The following is a 15892-nucleotide window of genomic DNA, read 5'->3' as shown; positions in this document are numbered from 1 at the left end:
TAGTGTGCCTATCCATCCATTTTATTAAGTAAAAGTCTGACCATTACTAGAAAAAGACAACAAATGGAACAATGAGAAGGAGAATGTACTACAGGGGTTGGACTGAGGTTCAGATCTTCCTTTGGTCCTAGGCATGGTCCAGATGAGACTTTATTTCCTCAATAGCATAATGAGGGAAGAAAGAAGATGGGGGCAGAAAGAGAGGGAGAGGAAAAAGAGAAGGGTCGTAAGAAGGGAGAAAGACATAGGAAAGGGGAGGAGAAGAAGGGTTGCCAGAAGAAGAAAAAAGTAGAAGGAGAAGGGGAGGATATCCCCCCCCACTTTTTCTCCCTATATCCTCTCATCTCCTGGCACTGTAGGAGAATAAGCTTAGAAAAGATAAACAAATTAGTTATTCATCTCTTCTTTCTGAGCATTGAAGTGGGACCAGAAAATCTGGCACAGTTCCTAAATCTCCAGGATGCCCCTCTGGGACCTGATCCTAATTATGTAATGGAAAAGTCCTGGACTAGTGGATAGTATGTCTAGAGTCTAGTCATGCCTCTGTTACTATCTCATTGCAACTGGGAACTCAGTTTTCTCATAGGTAAAAGGAGGAGATTGGATTAGAGGAGTTCATAGATCCCTTCTAGAGCTAAGACTCTATGTTCTATGATTCAATCCTGCCCACAAAGCCCTGACAACCTTGAGGATGGAATTTTATCTCTACAGATCCTTAATTCCTTGGGGAATAAGGGGAGGGGGGCACAGGGAAGTGAATCCATTGCCATAGGAATGAGACTTTGGAAGATATAGTCTAATTTGTCTCTCTTTGCTTTCCTCGAAGCCTAACATAAAGGGTAGGAAGGACTGCTTTGTGGGAGTCTCTTATGAGAGAAGATAGTGGGAGTAGAAATTCAATATGATGAGGAGAGGCACACACAGTGAAGGATGGTCCAAGGGCATGGCAAGTGTTTGATTGTCTATGTCTTCTACATGAAAAATAGGCAGCTAGTGGGATGATGGATGAAGCCTGGAGTTGGAATCAGAATCATCTTTCTGAGTTCAATCCAGCCTCAGACACTTCCTAACTGTGTGACCCTGTGCAAGTTACCCTTATTTGTCTCACTTTCTTCATCTGTAAAATTAATAAAGACATGGCAAACCACTTCAGTGTATTTGCCAAGAAAATTCCAAATGGGGTCAGAAAGTGATTTAACAACAGCAAGAATGAAAGTTCACTGAAGGCAAGCATTCTTTCATTTTTGTCTTTGAACCCTGATCCCCAGCATTTTAGCACAGTGTTTGCATACAGTAAGTATGCAATAAATGCTTTTTGATCGACGGATTGCTTTGGAGAGTCACAATTTTATTTACAGTCTTGCTACTATTAGATATGGCTCTCCAGTTCATGCACTTCTGTATTACAGATGCGGAGTCAAAGTTAGAAGGGACCTTAGATACATCTAATCTAACTGTCATTTTGTAAACGAGCAGAACTAAACAAAACAAACCCCAAACTACAAAACGAGAAGTGTAACTAGACCAGAACAACTGGAACTTGTTCCTGAGCACCCAAATTTAGAGGGTGTTGATAATACTTCCAGGGCAGGACTTCAGCTATGTCAAAACAACTGAATTTAACAACCTAGTGATGGAGAGTACTGTAATTAAACCAAGTGAGCTCCTTCCAACCCGGACTTTCCTTGCCACCCAAATTATATTCTTTAGCTAAACTTTCTTAAGGAAAGTTAAGATTTTACTCTTTTGTTACTTAACCTGGTATAATTGGTACTTAATAAGTATGTGTCAAAATGATTGACTGAAGAATTAAGAAGTTGACTTCAGGGCATAACTTTGTGCTTTAGGTGTATGATAGGGCCCTGCAAATGGGGAAACTGAGGGTCAAGAAGATTAAGCAATTTGCTTCAGGTCAACAGAATAGTGCTTTGTGGTCAGGATTTGACCTTTCTATGCATAAGGAGAAATTGAGCAGATACTCTTGAAGGGGCAACCAACTCCTAGAGTAGGCAGGATACCAGGGTACTACCTTATTGGTTATTACATGTTAACTTTGGGGTCTTGAGCTTAAAGTAACTTAGAGGTTTATTGCGGAGTTGGAACCCCAAGCATGTCTTATTTGGTTTAGCATTCAGAATCTAACCACTTGCTAGTTAGGAGAGGAGTAAGTGATCCCTGGCAACATGCAGAGGAAAGACACAGGGAAATATCTGGGGAAAGACATGCTTGGATCCAGACGCTGAAGATTTACCTTGCTGGGATATGGAAAGGAAAGGGAAGCCATAGTCCATCAACTATTTTATAATTAGACATGGGATCCTATACTGAGCATGACTTGGGAGTCCTAGCCCAGGACATTATAGCTGTGTCTGTTAGGGGATGAAGATGGGGATGGGGTAGATGTAGAAAGGGAACTGTAGGTGGGGTGAAGAAAGAGATCTTGTTCCCCAGAGAAGAAGGTCAATGTATGCTCCCTTTCTCAGTTTCTCTCTCCCTGTCTCACTTCCTCCAGCATCTTGCCCTCCATTTCAAAGGCTTTACTGGCAACCTGCAATTCACTAGCTGATAAGGCTCCAGAGTTCCCTTTCTTTAAGCATATGCATTTTAAAAGAAAATTCTTGGAAATTGAGAAAGTTTTAAAGTGCACACACACACACACACACACACACACACACACACACACACAGAAACCCCATGCATTTCTAGTAGTGAAATTTCAGGGATCTGGACAGAATCAGAGAGAACAGAGCTAAAATAGATCTTTTAATCTAATTCAAAAACCTCATTTTATGGATGAAAATAAAAATGAGTACTGCAGACAGAGAATAATATGCCTTGATTACACAGTAAGGTCATAAGATCAACTTGCTGGAATGAGACCACTGGTGACCATTAAGATAATGGAATCTTAGACCAGAAAGAGACCTCAGAGACTATTTTCTCCCAATATTTCTTCACAGATTGGGACCTGGCATATATAATCTTCAAACATTCCAGCTTGGGAGTTATCTCCCAACCTAACCTTGGGGCCCAACCTAACCTACTAAGGTTAACCAAACATACCAAGGTTGAATTCAACATTCATCTGAAGTTCATGGTGGGAGAAGGGTCAAAAAAGTAGGGGACCAATGATCATCTAAGTTCCTAGAACTTCAAGAATAATAAATGGGAAAGCTGCTTTACACATAGGTGTTGTTAAAACTTCTGGGAAGAGTAAACTGATTGCCGCAATGGTCCAGCCAAACCCCTATTAGTACCGTGAGCTAGGGCTAGAATCTGACCTGCTCCTTAGGAATAGAATGAGAGGTGCCAGCTCAAAGTGGCTGATTGTTATATTTTCAGTATGAACATTTATACATCAGAGATCAACAAATTATTTATTATTTTGTTGGTTGTCTAGGTCTTAAAGTGATGGAGAAAATGTTAATCAGGTAGTCCAAACTAAACAGCATTTAGAAGAGTCCATTGTTAAACATTTACCAGCACACTACTGAATAGAATTATGGAATAAGAACTGGATAATACTTAAACGAATTGGTTAATACTTAGACCTTAGGATGCCATATCTAGAATATATACAATCAAGTCCAAACTTTCATTGTTCCAATAAAGAAACTGAGACCCAGAGATGGAAAATGGCATGTCCAAGATGATTCAACTATTTAGAGACAATCATTTAAACCTTGATCTTCTAAGTTTTAGTCCGGTGTCCTTATGCCTTAAAGAAATGGATTTCCAATGGTGGATTTTCAGGAAGTCTTTGCAGTACACCACACACCCTTCTAGCTGGGCAAAGACCAACCTCTGGAGAGAGAACTTATTCTTTGGATGTATTTGATAGATTTCCAATTTGGAAAAAGAGAGGAGAAAGAATACTATAGTAATTCCTATTTCAGGTAACACTGTAGTAATTCCACTTTCAATGCTAATGGAATTCTGGAAGAATCTCAAAATAGAATGGAATATTTTATCCTTGGAATCAATCTAACCTTAGTCTCTCATTCTATTGATACCTTTCAGAGCCCAATCTGGGACAGCCCCAAAGAGTGAGGCAAAAAGAGAGTTGCTTACCTTTTAGAGGACCTGTGAGCTGATCTGCCAGGTAAATCAACAGTTCCCCAGAAAGGCTGAGGAGAAAAAGGAGATGGGCAAGGAAAAATGAGATCTAGAAGCAGGCTTTCCTCTCCTTCCAGCCCTGAGAGACTGAGGAAGCAGGTAGCTCTGGACGCTGAGATGTTGCAGGTCAAACTCCAAACTCCAGCCTCTACTCAGCTCTCTGTGGGGGATGAGAAAAGGCATAATACCATCCTACAGTCCCAAAGGGGCAGGAGTCAACTGGGAGTCCCAGGGGGAATAGCAAGAACCTTGATCCCTGAAGCCATAAATCCATTCAAGAGGTTTCCACTTCATTCCCTCCATTCCTGTGGTTTACTCAAGACTTTGAGAAGGGAGGGAGTATTGCCCCTTCTAGTTCCCATAAGCCCATTCTTTCAGAGAGCTTCGGGGACTCTGACTCCTAGAGGTAAGATCCTTTTCTCTTCCTACAAGGCTATGACAGGAGAAACTGGCTGAACTAAATGCACATGGCTTCTGTTTACTCATCTCTATTCTCTTCCCCTCGCATCCTCCTAGTGCTGGGGACAGTCAGGGATAGGACCAGGGGTGTGGGGGAGGGCAGAGAGCAACAGATGTGAGGGAGGAAGAGATGCCTGCCTTTGAATGAAGCTAGACATGCCTTTAAGGGGAAAAGCTCTATGGCACCTGGAGGGGCAGGTGTGGCTTAGTAGAAAGAGAGATGGTCTTGGCTCTGAGTCCCAGATCACCATTAACTAGCTGTGTGACTTTGAGTCCATCATTTAACCTCTCTGGGTCTCGGTTTCTTCATCTTCAAGATAAAGCTCCAAGCTTCCTTCCATGCAGAAGAACTTCCAAATTCCATTTATTCCAGTGACAGGATCACAATTTCTTTCCTACACAATGAGTCCAAACTTATTCTGGTATCCTAAGGTTTTGCATAATCAGATCTTCTTTCATCTATCCGATTTTATCTCTCACTATTCCCCTATATGTTGTTTTTTTAATTAAAAAATTTATTAACAAGCATCTGCTCTCTCTTTTCTACTCTCCCCTCTTTTCCATTGGAAAAGAAAAACAAAGAAAAATAAATCCTTCTAACAAATACATAGTCAAGTAAAACATTCTCACAAGTAAAAATATTCTCATTGGCTGTATCTAAAACTGTATTTCACTTTGCATATCTCCTCTCTGTGAGGACAGTGGCATTCCAATGCATCAATACTATGAAACTGTGATTAATCGAGTTGATCAGAAATCTTAAATCCTTCAAAATTGTTTCTTTTTTCAGGATATTTTTGTTAAAAGTATAAATTGTCCCACTTCTACTTACTTCACTCAGCATCATTTCAAAATCATGTTCAAGTGATATCTGCTTCCCTGGCATTTTCTTCATTCATAAAATTTCATACACACACGCACGCACACAGACACACAATTTTCCTTTTAAGACAATCAAAACATAAAACCATTCCTAGGTCCTTCATATAAATCCTGCTGATAATAACCCAATTCTTAGGGGAAGCTCATATCATTCCTCTTCTGCCATTAAAATGTGTATACTTGGGGTGGCTAGGTGGTGCAGTGGATAAAGCACCAGCCCTGGAGTCAGGAGTACCTGAATTCAAATTCAACCTCAGACACTTAATAATTTTGCCTTGCAAAAAAAAAAAACACCCTAAAATGAATAAATAAATAAATAAAATGTATATATTTCATCTTTATAAAGTCTTTTCTGATTGCTCTCTTGTATTTACTTCTATATGTTGCTCTCTACTCCATGTTTGTATTTCAAAAATTCCTATTAACTAACTCTTTTGTCAACAGAAATTGGAAATTCTCTATTTTGTTAAAGATCTATTTTTATCCACTCTAGGCTATACTGGTTTTTTTTCTGGATAAGTTACTTTTTTAATTGTAAACTGGACCTGAATTCACGAAGAAGCAAATTCAATTTCAGTTTTGGATATTTATTATCTATGTTAGCCTGGCAAGGCATTTAATCTGCCCCTTTTCCCCTATATATATAAAATGGAGATAGTAATAGTACCTATGTCCCAAAGTTATAATGAGGATAAAAATGAGTTAATATTTATAAAGCACTTTGTAAACTTTAAATTTTTATTTGTGTTAGTTCTTATTATAATTACTATTATCATTATTCTTTGCTTTTTGGAATATCATATTCCATGCTCTCTATTCCTACAATGTAGTAGCTGCTAAATCTTGTGGGATCCTGAAAGTGGTTCTTGAGTTCTTAAACTCTTTCTTTGCAATCTATTTTTTTTCCTTTGACCTAGAAGCTTTGGATTCTGACTAATTGTGATATTTCTAGTTTTCCTCTGGGGAGATTTTTAAAAAAAAATTTACTTCATATTTTGAAGATTGAACCAATAGCTTTTTGCAAGGTTTTGAGTTTTATAATTTTTCTCCCTCCCTCCCATCCCTCCCCTCTGTACCCCCAACAGAAGGTACTCTGATATAGGCTTTACATTTACATCCATGATAAACATTGATCAAAACTGGATGTGTTATAAGAGAAGAATCAGATGTATAAGGAAAAAAGAAAACATTAGAGATAACAAAATGATATAATACATAAGACAACTTTAAAAAATTGAAGAAAAATAAGCTTTGGTCTTCATTTAAACTCTACAGTTCCTTCTCTAGAAATAGATGGTCTTCTCCAATATAAATCCCCTAAAATTTTCCCTGATTATTGCACTGATGAAATGATCAAGTCCATCATAGTTGATCATCACCATGTTGTTGGTAGCATGTATACTGTTCTTCTGGTTCTGCTCATCTCACTCGGCATTAATACATGCAATTCTTTCCAGGTTTTTTGAAATCCCTTCCTTCATGATTTCATATAGAACAATTAGGCTCCATCACATACATATAGACACTACAATTTGTTCAACCATCCCCCAAATGATGGGCATCCCTTTAATTTCCAATTCTTTGCTACTACAAAAAGAATTGCTATGAATATTTTTGTTCATGTGGGATTTTTACCTTTTTTCATGATTTCTTCAGGATACAGACCCCCCCCCCCCCGTAGTGGTATTGCTGGATCAAATGGTATGCACATTTTTATTGCCATTTGGGTATAATTCCAAATTGCTCTTCTGGATAGATTTCTTTAAGGAAATGACCCGTGTATGCCTACCATATTCACTTTATTCTCTCATTCTAAGAGATCTAGGCAGCTCTTTCATGGTTTCCTTGAAATATGATATCTAGACTTATTTTTTGGGTAATAACTTCCAGATCAATTGTGTTTTTTAGGGATATATATATATATATATATATATATATATATATATATATAATATGTATGTATATATTATATATATATATTTTTTTTTTTTTCCCCTTCTTTTAGTCTTTTGACTTTATTTCACTGTTTTTTGTTGTTTCATGGAGTTGTTCACTTTGGTTTTGTCCATTCTAATTTTCAGGGAATCTTGGGTAAGGATTTGTACCTCTTGTGTAAAGTTGCTTTTCAAGTTCCTAACACTCATTTCTTTTCTAATTTTTTTCTTCATCACTTTCATTTCATTTATCATACCATTTTAAACATCTTTAAAAAAAGTGCATTATTTCTCTGAGAAATTCTCATTGATTTTTGGTACAAGCTCTGTTTTATTTTGAGGTTTTGCTTGTAGGTATCTTGGAATTATGTCCTAGTTCCAGGTTTATATCTTAGGAAAACCTGACCTCAAAATAGTCCTTTTATCTTTTTGTTTACTTACTGTTCCAGAGATCTGCTCTGGAATTGTTTACCTATCTGGGGGCTTTTTAGGGGATGAGTCCATGATCCTGATCCTTCTGGGAGACATCCCTGAACTGCTTTCCTGGGCAGGATCTGCTCTGGGAGGCTATGTGGTATAGTGGGGAAATAATCTTAATTGTTCATATTTACAAAATATTTGAAAAAAATACTTTCCTCCCAACAACTTTGCAAGTTAAGTCATAAATATATTATTATCCCTAGTATTCTAATAGGGAAACTAAGGCTCTGAGAAGTTATGCCTTGTTGATCATCTGAAGCTGTATTCAAATCTAATTCTCCTGAATTTTCACTATTCCCTTTTAAAGGGCTCTGTCCCATCTCTTTTTACAAAGGCTCTTTCTTCCCAAGATACCTTTCTTATAACTTCTCCCCCAATTTCCTATCTTAACCCCTATTCCAAATCTTCTTCCTATTTAAAGTATGTTTTACTGAACCAAGCATAGTACAATCTCTTATCCTGTATTAGAGGAAATTATTATTCAAATCTGAATTGAATTAAATGACTTCTATGGTCTCTTCCCACTCGGAGATGCTGGGATTCTAATACTTTACACTCTTAGATTTGGGTTCAACTTCTGGGTCCTCCATTCATTTAATATGTGGCCTTGGGCACATTTGTACCTTTGTTGCCTTATGTTAAAAAATGAAGATAATAGTATTTATATGATATTCCATACAGTAAAGAAATATGCTGAAGGTCAAGTCAGTTAGGTGGCACAGCAAATTTTGCTGGACTTGGGGTCAGGAAGACCTGGGTTTAATCCCACTTTAGATACTAGCTCTGTGACTCTAAGGATGTCACTAAGCCTTGTTTTTCTCATCTATAAAATGGTGATAACAATTGTATCTATCTCACAGGACTATGAGGATCAAATGAGTTAACATATGTAAAGTGTTTTGAAAACTTTAAAGACATATATATATTAGATCTTATTATATTGTAAAGTATCATAAATATGAATTATTAATATAGAACAAACTTTAAAAAATTTATATACGGATATTTTATATTTTTTAAATCAGTCTTTAACTTTTTAGGATTATTGGTGTGTCCTTGGACAAGTCACTTAATCCTGATAGCCTCACTTTGGGGACCATCTCCAGTTGTCCTCATCCCTATCTGGCCACTGGACCTTGATGGCTCTGGAGTGAGGTTAGTGACTTTGCACAGCACCCCTCTCACTCAAATCTAATTCATTTACTTGTCATAGCATTCTTCCTGATATCATCTCTTCTAGAATCAAGGACAAACAACAATAATGACTCCACAATTTATCAGCAGATAGCCCACCTTTTGAAGAGAGGAGTCTCTAAGCTTAGCTAGGCTGCTCATCAATAGACAGATGTAACCAGTACTGAATTGAAAGACCTTTCAACTTAGTAGAAATTGGTCAAGTTGTGCTCTGCTGCCATAGCCTTCAAGAACCTGATTTGCCTCCATTCCCATTTTCCTCTATTCCCATGGAATAGAACTTTAGTGGAGGCTTGAGTAATAATAACTAAAAATAAAAAAACAAACACCTGAAAAATTATGAAACTTGTCAGAGGGTGGAGCCTCAAATCTATACTTACTGCAAAACATAGAGAAAGTTTCTTCATTTCTCTGATCCTTGTCATCATAAGTTAAATGGAATGAATAGAATTTGTAATACCTATTTCATAAGGCTGTTGTGGGAGAAGCACTTTTGTGCTTAAAGAAACGAGGATAATCCCACAAGAAAGAGGGTCTGTTGTTTACCAAGATTTTATGAAGCACCTATTTGACAGACTGTGTGTTAAGCATGGAGAAAACAAAGAAAGATAAACCAAGTCTCTGCCCTCAAGGACTCTGCATTTAAATAAGGGAGGAAACAACTATGTAAACGCCATATTACACTATAAATGGAAATAGCAAATGGGAAAGTATTTTGACAATGATCAAATGGTACTGAAATTCAAGTTCTGTATTTGGCTAGCTTTCTTAGTGACTACTGTGACTTAAGAATAGCATTGGTTTCTCTGTGGTTTCTCTTAGATCTGTTTGCTACAGAAGAAAGAAAGATGGCAGTAAGGATCGTAAAAACCCTCAACAACCAACAAAAGTTTTTTTCTACCAGATCACCTTCATTTGACTCTCTGTGTGAGAATTTTTCTTGGGGGAAACTTCCTCTTCCTCTGCCTGGTTGAATGCAATCTCTAATTGTGGTGAAACGCCTTTATATTTCTATTTAAAAATATGTTGATACATTTTAAAGTTAGTAAACATGAATCTATAGTAGGAAAGGTCCCTTTAAAAGAAAGCGAATCTTGACTTTTACTGAGCCCTATTTACATATTTGAACTTCTGAAGAAATGGTTAATTAAAAAACATGATCAGTGCATTTAAATTATTCTAAAAACAATAACCAGCAAATAAAGCCCACCTACATTTTAGTAATAATAATTACAGCATTTACATTTATCCTCACAATAACCTTAGGAAGTATTTCTATTATATCCCATTTTATAGATAAGACAACTAAGGCAGAGATGAAAGAACTTGTTTAGACTGGATCTGAACTCTGATCATTTTAACTCCAAGCCTAGCAACTGTGAAAACAGATGTTATTGCCCAGCACAGAGATAGAGAAATTCTACTTAAAATAGCTACAGATTTAAAAACTATTTACCTACCAAATTTGCATGTGAACTTTATGAATGCAATTATAAAATACTTTATGGGGGCAAAGACAGAATTAAATAATTGGAGAAATATTAATTATTCCTGGGAAGGGCAAACCAATCTAATAACTATACTACCTAAATTGATTTGTTTAGTTACTGTCATACCAGTCAAACTACCAAAAATTACTTTTGTAGAACTAGGAAAAAAATTATAAAATTTACCTGAAGAGCAAAAGATCAAGAATTACAAGAGAAATATTTTTTTAAAATTAGGGAGGGAATGGGGCGGCTAGGTGGCGTAATGGATAGAGTGCCAGGCCCTAGAGTCAGGAGTGCTTGAGTTCAAATCAGACACTTAATAATTACCTAGCTGTGTGGCCTTGGGCAAGCCACTTAACCCCATTGCCCTGCAAAAATAAAAAAAAAAGTAGGGAGGGAGGCCTAGCAATACCAGATATCAAATATATTGAAAAGCTGTGATTATCAAAATGATTGAGTTCTGTTTAAAAAATAGAAAGTTTGATCAGTGGAACAGATTTTGTACACAACATCCTGAAATAAATAAAACCAGTAGTCCAGTGTTTGATAAGCCCATTGATCTCAGATATTGGAATAAAGACTCATTATATGTTATAGCACTGGAATCTTGGGCAGATTTTGGGAAACTATTTGATTTAGAAAAATGTGATAAGCAAATTGAAGTGTTCTATTTAGGCTATAGAGAAAGACAAAGTTAGACTATGCAATGATTAGTGATTAGAAATAAGGATCAATGAGAAAGGTAACAAATGTATCATATGCTTATTTCTTTGATTTTTTTTCCCAGAATAATGTTCCATTAAAAAAACCCCACAGTAATTAGATTTACAAGATGATGTAATGGAAAGTGAATTGGATTTAGAGTGAGAAGACCTGGGTAGGGTTCAGATTCTACCATTTAGTAACCATCTCATTGGCAAGTCACCAAAAAAATAGTTGGGACAATCACTGTGGAGAATGAGAGGCCAACTGATTAGAGAGGAAAAGAAAGATTAGCTTGCTGTAGTGAGACCCCAAAAGGGAAAAGATAACAAATTTGTAGTGGATCCAAAAAAACACATAAAGATGAAGGACACCAAGGTTAGAGGTCATAAAGCATAGAGAAAAAAGAAATTCAAAGATTATGATCAGATAAAGAAATATCAGAGTTCATAAACATAAAAGTAGAATATAGTTCTGAATAATAGCAAGATCAAGATTATTACCACATCTCTGTAAGGTTGAGTTATAATGGAGGAAGTTACACCAAGGCAGGAAGAGATGGGCCATATTTTATTAAGCACTTGTTTAATTAAATATAAATACAACTAAAAAGAATGACAATTCCTGACTTCAAGCTGCTTATAATCTAATGGGGGAAGGGGATAACATTAAAATTAGTTGACAAGGCTGAGAGAGAGTGGTTGAATATACAGGATCTAGTGAGGTGTGGAGAAATCTGTAAGCAGAGCTGGGAGACCAGTGAAGCATGACTGGCCTGGATCCACCCAAAATGGTACCTTGGGAGGAACTACCAATGGGAGAAGAGAGTCACAGGCTGTTTGAGGATGAGAAAGGCCCAGGTAGTGAGGGGAAGTTCAAGGATAAAATATTAAAAAGACAGTGGGTTAGGCACTGAACTCATTAAGGAAAGAAAGAATCTACAAGTAAGAATTTTTCCTTTGGCAGTTACCAGTAACTGCAAAGTACAACTGCATTGATTGCCCATTTTAATTATAGAATTTGATAATCTATACTCTATGAAAAGCTTTAGTTTTTTTAACTGGTTTTAAAATTAGGACAACTGGAAAAGCCCTGGGGTGCCCAGTAGCATCTCACCACTGTCTTTCAGTTTCAAATCTGAGTCTTGGCTTTGTTGTTTAATTGTGTTTGACTCTTCGTGGCCCCATTTGAGGATTTCTTGGCAGATACTAGAGTGGTTTGTCATTCTCTTCTCTAGTTCAGTTTACAGATGAGTAAACTGAGACAAAGAGGGTTAAGTGACTTACCTAGAGATAAGTGCCCGAGGACACATTTGAATTCAGGTCTTCCTAACTCCAATTGGGTACTCTACCTACTGCTCCTCCACCTTAGTCATCTTGGCATCATTTGCACAATATTGTATCTTCCAATTAAAAGACTAAATTTGTCTTTGTCCAGTCTTCATTTATACCCTATTCTAATTGATCAGGTGGCTCTATCTTTATCTGTCTCCTATATTGGTACTTACTTTACCTTTTATCCCTTTTTTCTAGGTGCTCAAAGCCAGTACCCAAGCAATATTAGCAAGGATGGCTTGGAAAACTTTGAGCCATGATTTACTACCAAAGAGACTTCTCTTGGGCCATTGGGAATTCTGCAAAGTACAGGCATATCAGAGAAATGAGAGCAAATGCCCTATCAAGGCCATTCATTCCTCCCACCCACCCCAAACTCTTTCACTGTCCATCATTTGCCTATTCTTTCTGTTTATGGCTTCTATCTAACAACTTAGTCCTGGTCTATATCTGATTGTGGCTGCCATCTGCTGGCAGGATCAACAATATTATAGTAGGAAAGAGAGAAGAGAGAAAAGAAAGGAAAAGATAGTGGGAAAGAGAGGGAAGAAGGAAAGAAGAAAAAAAAAGGAATGAGAAAAGAAGAAGAAAAAGAAATAGGGAAGAAAGGGGAGGAGGAGGAGAGGGAAAGGAAACATAAGAAAAGGAGGAAGAGGGCAGCTGGGTGGCACAGTAGATAGAACACTGGCCTTACAGTCAGGAGAACCTGAGTTCAAATGTGACCTCAGACACTTAATAATTACCTAGCTGTATGTCTTTGGGAAAGTTATTTAACCCCCATTGCCTTGCAAAAACCAAAAAAACAAAACAAACAAGAAAAAGGAGGAGAGAAAGAGGGAAGAAGAGACAGAAGACAGGTATGGCCTAAGGAAGAAAAGAGGTGGTCCATAGGTTCTCACTCCTACTTGCTAAAAATGGCATCCTTCACCCACATACATGAATACAGGAAAAGAATCAGACTTTAGGACTGTCTAATTTTGAAAATGCAGACAGTTCTGACTATGAAGCTAATGGAAAAGGCTGCCCCCAACCACATGGCAGATCAATGAAAAATATTCATACATGAACCAAAGATTGCCTTTTATCCATTCTTTACATATCTTATGATCTATAGATAGATAGATAGATAGATAGATAGATAGATAGATAGATAGATGGATAGATGGATATACCTATGGGTATATCCATCTATGTAGTTTCCCATATTAGAAAACAAGACCTTTGAGTGAAAAAGCCATAATTTGCTTTATTTTATATCACTGGTGCTTAGCATATTAACAAATACTTAATGAATGATTAATTGACCCATCTCGACTTGTATTAGAATTTCATGATGGAAGCAGATACTTCCAATACAGTTAATGGAGCCATTTTTTCCTTAGGCTTACCTTCTATTTTTATTCCATCCTTTTGCCTTTAAAGAGTCATAGAATATCAGAGCTAAAAGGGATCCTAAGAGAACAGTCATACAACTCCCCTATTTTACAGAGAGGGAAACTAAGATCCTGCAAATTTAAATAGCTAGCAAATACGTGTTCAAGGCAGGATTTGAAAACCAGGTCTTCTGTCTCTTAAGTCTGGAGCTCTTTCCACTATGCTGGGTTTGGAACAAGAAACTCCTAGCTACCTGCGGTAGTTTTGGAGACCTGGCACCATTACTAAAAGGTCCCATGGCATCCTATTATAATGCAATCTGATATCCAAACCTGATTACCCAACCTGAATCAATACTAGGTCTAGTGGACTTTGTAATTTTGATCATTTCTAAGTCTAAATAGTTTTCCCAGTAGAATTTCAGGATTACCCTACTCGTAATTAGTAAAAAAAAAATTGTGTATGAAACAATGGATCTATTATATATAGCTTGTAATTTTAAAAGAATATAATAAATTCCCAATTAGTTTCAAAGCTGCCCTACTCATCAGAATCTTCTTCAGAATTACCTTTCTTCTGAGCATCTTTTAAAATGTTACAACAACCCTTTTTACTTTCTTTTTGCAATCTCTTTTGCTAGTTCCCCTTTCCCTTCCAATTTTTCCATTAAAAATTACTCCTTTATAACAAAAATGTATAAGGCAAAATAAATCCACACATTGGCCAAGACTGAAAATGTATAACTTAATCTGCCTCTTCAATGGCCTACTCTTGTCAGGTGGTGGGTAACGTGCTTATCATCAGTCTTTTTGAGTAGCGGTGACCTTTCTGTCTAGAATATCCCATTTCCATTTGATTGTAAACTATTAGCAGGCTTGTCTTTCCCTATTCCCTCAAATATTTATTATTTCCATCTTTTGTTATCTATGATGAGAAACTTATTAGTGAATTTGGATCAATATAACTTAATAGCTTTCAGTTCTTTAAAGAAATGTCTGTTTATATCTTTCAACTACTTGTCAACTTAGGGAATGACCTTTGCTCATATATTTGGGTTAGATATTTGAAGCAAAGTAATCAACAACTTTCCTTCTTGTCCTAATTACATTAATATTTTTTGGGCCCAAACTATTCAATTTAATAGAATCAAAATGATCTATTTTTTGTGGTCACCTCTATTCCTTATTTGAGGATGTCATCCATTACAGGAACTAAGAGCATATTATCACCACCACCCCCCAGTCTACCCCTATATACACATATACATCATGGAGTCCAAAGTGAGGACAGATTAAAGATTGAACTGGTCAGAAGTTGGGGATTTCTCAGAATGCCAAAATCTGAAGAAGTGAGACAATTTCAAAAGGAGAGGGCTAGGACTTTCAATCCAGGTAGATTTGTACCATGTTCTAAGAATTAAGTGTGAGAACTGAGTGAACCACATTAATTCCATCTTGTGACTTAATTCCAGAACTAGTGCAGTTTCCTTTCTATTTAATTGTGTCTAGTCCAATTTATCTTGTGAGAAAATTATATTCAATTATAGGAACTCTGAGAAAGGTTTATTGTATCGTTTGAACCTAAATCTGCATGGCTGAAAAGCTGTACTACCTTCTGTTGTTGTTTAGAGACCCTCAACTGAGAACCTAAGTTAGGTTGACCAGAAATCAGTCAGATTCTAAGACTGACCCAAGGAGTTTTCTCACAAAATGACATCAACAAAACCACTTATTTTATGGAATCTGTCTCATTAAATCTTAGATCTTTTTTGTATCATGTTGTATAGACACAAATTAGGAACTTTCTGTCCCTTCCTGATCCAGTCTTTCTGATGAGACTCCGGACAAAGTACATGGAGCATTGCATGTTCCAGAAGGTTCATGAGAATTTAGCATACGTTTTGAGCCATAACTAGGGCAGGGTAATC

At 36.8% G+C, this 15892-nt stretch overlaps 1 protein-coding gene and 1 long non-coding RNA gene across 3 annotated transcripts in view; one reads left to right on the top strand and one right to left on the bottom strand.

Moving 5' to 3' along the window:
• SLC5A11 (solute carrier family 5 member 11) overlaps window positions 1-15892 on the bottom strand; it is a 73954-nt gene that overhangs the window by 48680 nt on the left and 9382 nt on the right. For both annotated transcript variants that reach the window (XM_074196807.1, XM_074196808.1), the window contains exon 2: window positions 4072-4276. The gene's annotated coding sequence lies outside the window, so the exon portion shown is untranslated. The remainder of the gene's footprint in view (window positions 1-4071; window positions 4277-15892) is intronic.
• Window positions 4337-10772, top strand: LOC141495466 (uncharacterized). Its single transcript, XR_012470791.1, has 3 exons — window positions 4337-4522; window positions 8912-9026; window positions 9888-10772. It is a non-coding gene; the product is annotated as an uncharacterized LOC141495466 (long non-coding RNA).

The sequence above is a fragment of the Macrotis lagotis genome, chromosome 8, assembly GCF_037893015.1.
Source record: "Macrotis lagotis isolate mMagLag1 chromosome 8, bilby.v1.9.chrom.fasta, whole genome shotgun sequence".
In the NCBI taxonomy this organism is placed as follows: Eukaryota; Metazoa; Chordata; class Mammalia; order Peramelemorphia; family Peramelidae; genus Macrotis; species Macrotis lagotis.
This window is presented reverse-complemented; position numbering and strand designations above follow the sequence as displayed.